Source organism: Empidonax traillii, unplaced genomic scaffold, assembly GCF_003031625.1.
Source record: "Empidonax traillii isolate 1590-97213 ecotype Southwest subspecies unplaced genomic scaffold, ASM303162v1 scaffold404:size960789, whole genome shotgun sequence".
Taxonomy (NCBI): Eukaryota; Metazoa; Chordata; class Aves; order Passeriformes; family Tyrannidae; genus Empidonax; species Empidonax traillii.
In genome coordinates, this window is record NW_020955597.1 from 954,714 (window position 1) to 960,789 (window position 6,076).

The following is a 6,076-nucleotide window of genomic DNA, read 5'->3' on the forward strand; positions in this document are numbered from 1 at the left end:
TTAAATTTAGCCCAGACGAAAAAGAAAAAGCCCAGAAAAACCTTTTGCAGGGCTCAGCAGAGCATTAGGTAGTCCCTCTGCACAGGGGGAAAGCCTTGCTGAGGCTCTCTCAAAGCCCTGATGACTTCACTAACACTGGGAGATCACCAGGCATCTGAGCAGCTTCCGCTGAATGCACGGAGAGCAGCACGGATGCGCAACGCTGGGAGAAAATGGAAAAGTATCTTACTCATCTGACAGCAATCAGATACTGCTTCTTTTCTTTTCTTTTCTGCATGACTGGGGTGTGTTTCTTTGGCGTTTTGTTTCGGTTTTTTTAAAGGTCATATCAATAGCACCATAACTGGATGAGTACAATGTAGCTCAAAAGCACATCTTGGATCTTACTCATCCTTTTCACAAAGTGATCAGGAATAAGGCCATGGGCCAACATTTCCTGGAACCACATGAAATGACAGGCAAGGTCACCATCCTCAGATGCCAGGCTGTTGGTTTATGATTACCCAGAAGTTACTGCCAGACACCAGTTTCTGCAAGTCCTCCCTAAGTTGCTACCAACAAAATCAAGTGACTGTTCAATGCAGATTCATTTTGACACTTTACTCCCAACCTCTTAGGACAGCCTTGTTTCTTGAAGAGAAACTACCTTGCAAATCCAGTGCATTTTGTTCCAGGCTTATGCAAACAGGTAAATCTGAGCCACTTCAGAGTTTTCCCCTCTTTCCCACATGCTGAAAGCTCTACATCATTCAGGGGAAAAACCACCTCCCTTCCGACGCTTTGCAAACCACGGAGCAAAACGATGGTACTAAATATATAAAACAGGGCCAATAACCTTAAAAAGCAGTGTAACATCTGGGATACAGTAACATCCTAAACCAGCACAGATGTCTTGTTAAATGAACATCTGTCCACAGCCTTACGCTGGAAGATGGTACAGGAATGATTTATAAAAAGGTCCAATTAGTGCTGCCATCAGCACGGCTAGTAACAAATTGTTGTTCACAGGCACTTCCACGAGTGAAAGCCGGTAGTCTCTTTTCGGGAATCTTTTTAACAGGTGTGCAAAAGCACAAGCTCCCACTACTGCTGAACCATAAGTGGTAAGTACAGCTGTAAAAGTTTAACTGTGCTTAAGCAGAAGCTAAAATACCTAGGGTTCAGCTAATAGCCCCTTGTGAAGGGAACCACAGCAAGCAAGAATTAATTCAAGAACATACCTATAAAGGAAAGGTTCTTTTTCCCCTCTCTATACACTACTTTAGTCTTTATTACTTCCAAGAGCTGTGGAAATTCTACATCCAAGTCTGGATAAAATGAAGAACAAGGCTCTGGAAGCAAGGCAGATGCCAGCTAGCTAGAATTAACTTCAATAATCTAAACACTAACAAGCCTAAAATAGGAAACTTGCTATCATATTGACTCCAGCTTCAAACTTACTCTGATTTAAAAGATTCTTTACAGGATTTTTTAACTGACCAATCAGTACACCAGGTGAAAATATTTTCTGCACTTGCCTCATCCTCCACAATATTTTCTTTTGTATGTGGTAAAAGAAGAATGCGATGTAGTTTCTTCTCATTTACTTTTTATACTAGATATGGGTATATTACAGGCTGAGGGATCCTGATGTATGGGAAAGATGTGCAGCAGAAACATCAGAAGTGAAAGGTGACAACAAACTGAACTTTTAGTAATAGAGAGAAGTGAAAGACTGTAGGAAAGGTTTTTTGTTTAGCATCTACTGAACCAGACTTTAATTACAACCACACAGAACTTGCTCAACCTTCCGTTTCATTAGTAAGAGATCTCAAAACTATATTCAATATTGTCTATTAGTCTCCTGGTACAATCAAGGAAAAATTGTGCTTCTTAATACTTCTAATTTATAAAGCATAATAATCTTTCCAAAAAATACTACATCAAAGAATTGACCCAGCTTACGTTTGAAACCACAACATTGCAACTTCCCATCTTACACCTCCTCTAACCAGTAACGATCCAAAAGACTACTCATTCACTCAAGGTTACTCATTCACCCAGGCTGCAACACCTTCAGAGCTGAAACTTTTTCACATCTATATTTTATACAGTTACCTCTGAGAGCAATAAACACCTGAAAAAAATATTATAGCCTTTGAGATCAGGGATGCCTGAGAAAAAGCATAAAAAGAACATTCCTCTGCTGGATGATTCTCAGCTGAACTCTTCCAGTACTCCCTTGTGAAAGGGCAATTTGTCCAAGATTTCCTACACTGCCCAAAACAAATGCAAATAGGAGGCTTTTTAAGATTATTTGTACTGAACGTCATAGTTGCATCTTTGCTTTCATTCTACAGTGCAGTCACTACCGACAAAAAGTAAGCAAATACAAAGGAAACCCACTGATAAATGCAGAGCTCTTCAAGAAACAAGGCTGTCCTAAGAGGTTGGGAGTAAAGTGTCAAAATGAATCTGCATTGCACAGTTGTAACAATTTAAATGCCAAATGAATTAGTACTCCAAGGTAAATGTGAAGTTCAGTTTATCTGTATTTTCAACTTCAACTGTCCTTGCATAATGGTTGTACTGTGGGGGTTCTCAGCCCCGTATTCGAGCAAAATTATTTTCCATGGGAGACTGAGAAAAGGCAAATAGGATGTCCTGCCTGCAGGCACTCATCAGGACTGTCTACCCAAATCAAAGAGGCATAATTACTGTAACAGGAATGTCATCTCACTGTTGGAAAACCTTAATCTCAACTCAATTTTGCAGAAGGCCACCAGATCCAGGAGCCTGAAGCTACACTCTGTTGGGTGATGAGGCTGGTCTGGCCAAAGCGACCATCTGCAGCACTTTGCTCTTCCCTGAAGTTATTCATGGTTGTTCAGTTTGAGTCTGGAACTGCTCTTTTAAAAGATGAAGCAGGTGAAGACTATCATAGCTGAAACAGAGCCTTATTAACGAGACCATGAAATCTTCTTCCTAACTTGATACCCATTTGGGAACATCCTCAGTGGGCTGGGAAGAGAAGACAGAGGGTCACAGCAGCCAAGGATCAAATCAGGTAGACTCAGTATCATTGATTAACAGTTCATTAACAGTTGTAGGCACATAAAATAATGCATTTTTCACATGAGCCCATAAAATGCCCATGAAGTTACAGCTCTGCTACAGCCAGTTAAGGACTGAAACATTGACAATAGGGCTGCTACACTGCAATGTGCTTCTGCACACCTTTTTGTGATACCACTGCATGAGAAAATCTGACTGTGATGTTACAAGTATGCAGACAGGCTGCTTGATCTACTTGCATGAACTGTTCAGATTTGGAAACAGTTTGAGTAACAGAGAGAAAAATCATATAAAACACTTTCAGATCTTTCAGCTTTCTTTTTTTTACTTTTCAAACTGCCTTTTTAGACATCTATAAATTCTGTACACGAAAATTACTTTCAGTCAACTATCTGTCACATTAACCCAGCAATGTACAGCATCAAAAACTGCTACAGGTTCTTCTTTCTCAAGAACCACCTTCCCACTGATAGGAAGACTGTACAGTTTTATTCTGTAACACAAAACACTTTACATAGAGACCTTAATGATTATACATATTTCAGAAAAAATAAAATAAAACAAAAATTTGGATGCAATTACAACCTTCCAACACTTTATGTATCTGCAGTTTTGCACGAACTACATCCTTTATACATTTGTTACCAATGCACCTGGCCATACTCACTAACAAAACGATGCAAAACAACAAACCAAAATTGCAGCACTTGCAGTATTTTTTAAAACCCTTTCTGGAACCAAGTAAGACACCAAGAGCTACAAGCACAGCCACCTGCATGTTTCCAAGCCCAGTGAGTTCTACCAGGTTCCAGACTTGGTGATGGCTCTGTTCTCATGATACCTTCAGACAACAGTTTGTGTCTGGTAAATTTGCTGAATAATGTTTAGCAAGTGTCCACTAAATGTTTTCACATGTTCTCTTTTGAGAGGCAAAGAGCATGAAATGCTCAGCATGAACAGTTGAGAGACCAGGGGCATTGCCAAACCCACCAATTTCTAACCTTTGCACAGGTTTCACATGTGCACCTGCACCATCCCACCTCCACACTCCTCTGTCCCCTAAATAAACAAAATTGCATCAAAATATGCTACTGCATCAAACACTGCTTTTCCCTGTCGGGTAGTGTAAGCAGCCACTTAGATCTAAACACAGGATTTGTTTCTCCATGACGACGACTGTGGCAAGTCTTAACTCCTCCAATCTTGTGACAGCCATGGTGCCCAGAATTTTTTACCCACAAGAGCACCAAGCTCATGTCTTTTGTAAGAACCATCCAGCTCCTTGCTCTTTCATACACCACAGGGTTTGCCTGCAACTCCTCTTCTGGATAAAGGTGGCAATACAACAGCAAGGGCTGTAATTCTCGTGTCTGGTGATTTCGAGATCCTGCACATAAAATTCAGCGGATCTGAGTCATCACGTATGAGAAACAGCTGCCAAGTACTTGGAACTTGGTGGAAGTTTTGGTCTCTGTGAACAGATTTTTGTAATTTTAGCACCATTAATTAAGAGTCATTTCCAAAGATTTCCTTTTGGAACTTTGCAGTCTGACAGAGTCTTACCACAGGAACATCGTGAAGATTCTCTCATTTGTTTCCTTAAGTTAAATATTCTCACTGGATATACCAGGTGCAGGCTGTGCTACTTATACCCAGCCACACCCAGGGCAGGTATACAAACAATCAAATAACCTAATACTTAAGTTTTGACTCAAAGAAAGTGGTTTTATACCCAGCAAGTCCAATCTGCATACACTGATCGCAGAGAGCTCCAAACAATGCTTTTAGTCATCATTAATTCAGCTAGTATACTCAAAAAATGATGCAAATATTCAACTACTATATCAATTTCTTTAAGATAAACTAAACCCCACTCACACAGCATCATTTTGAGAGGTTACCAGATCTCATATCTATCAAAATTCATCAGTCAACTCAGAACAGCCCATGCTTTCTCATCGAATAAAGCTCAGTATATTTTGTCTCAAGTCAAGTTCACTCATGTCTTTACACTTCAGAGCAAACACAAGTCTTCCTGTAGATTGCATGGAAAATAACTGCATGCATTCTTTTGCTTTTGAAATATATCTGATCCCACCAATATCACAAAAAACACATCCCTCAGGTGCATGTTACAGGATTTCCTGCAGAAGGTGTCCGTCCACCAATTTCACCTGAAATTCTGTTTACAAAGGCAAAGAAGAACCTATGGACGCCACTATCAGTGTATTTAAGCTTTAATCTTGAACAAGCATTTAAGCTTAAACCAGAAGGATCAGGACATGAAAGGAAGGGCAGTATCCAGAGAGATATAAATAACCTGCTTTTATACAAGATGCTAGCCCACAACTCATTAGATAGAATTTTCTTTATAATCCTCAAATTAATTGATGGCATGTAAGAAAAGTAGTCCTTGCATGTCAGCTACAGTTTGTCATTACCCATCTAAAATGGATTTAGACAGGGAAAAAAAAAAACACAACAGAAATGAATGTCATATCACCACATATCTTTTCCATCTGTTAGCACCCTTAGTGCTCCTTATAAAGAAATGCATTTTTATTTCAGATAATGTCAACAAGCATTATGAAATATTTCTCTTTCAATAAAACTGCTAAACCTGGGAAAGCTAAGGGGAAAAACACAGGATCTGCTCGCTAATTAAAAATCCATTAAAACTTATTCAGAAGACTTGGAAAACCTCAGAAAAATAAAAATAGACTTAGAAAGAAAAATGGGCAATGGAATCAGATGGGGTGTCAGTGTACATTTTTAATTCACATGAATTGTTTTTCTTTTAACAAAATTGTTTTCAAACTAGACGTAAATCCTAAAAGCCAGATCATGGAAACTATTTTTATACCAGAGTAAATAAACTCCTGGAAATACTATTGTGAAATATAAACAACAGTACAAGCAGCATAATAAGCAACGCTCCGAAGCGCAAGCACAAGTAATACAAATCTTCAAACATGCTTAAAAGCTTCTGTACAAACAGGCATATCAATCTCCAGGGGCATGG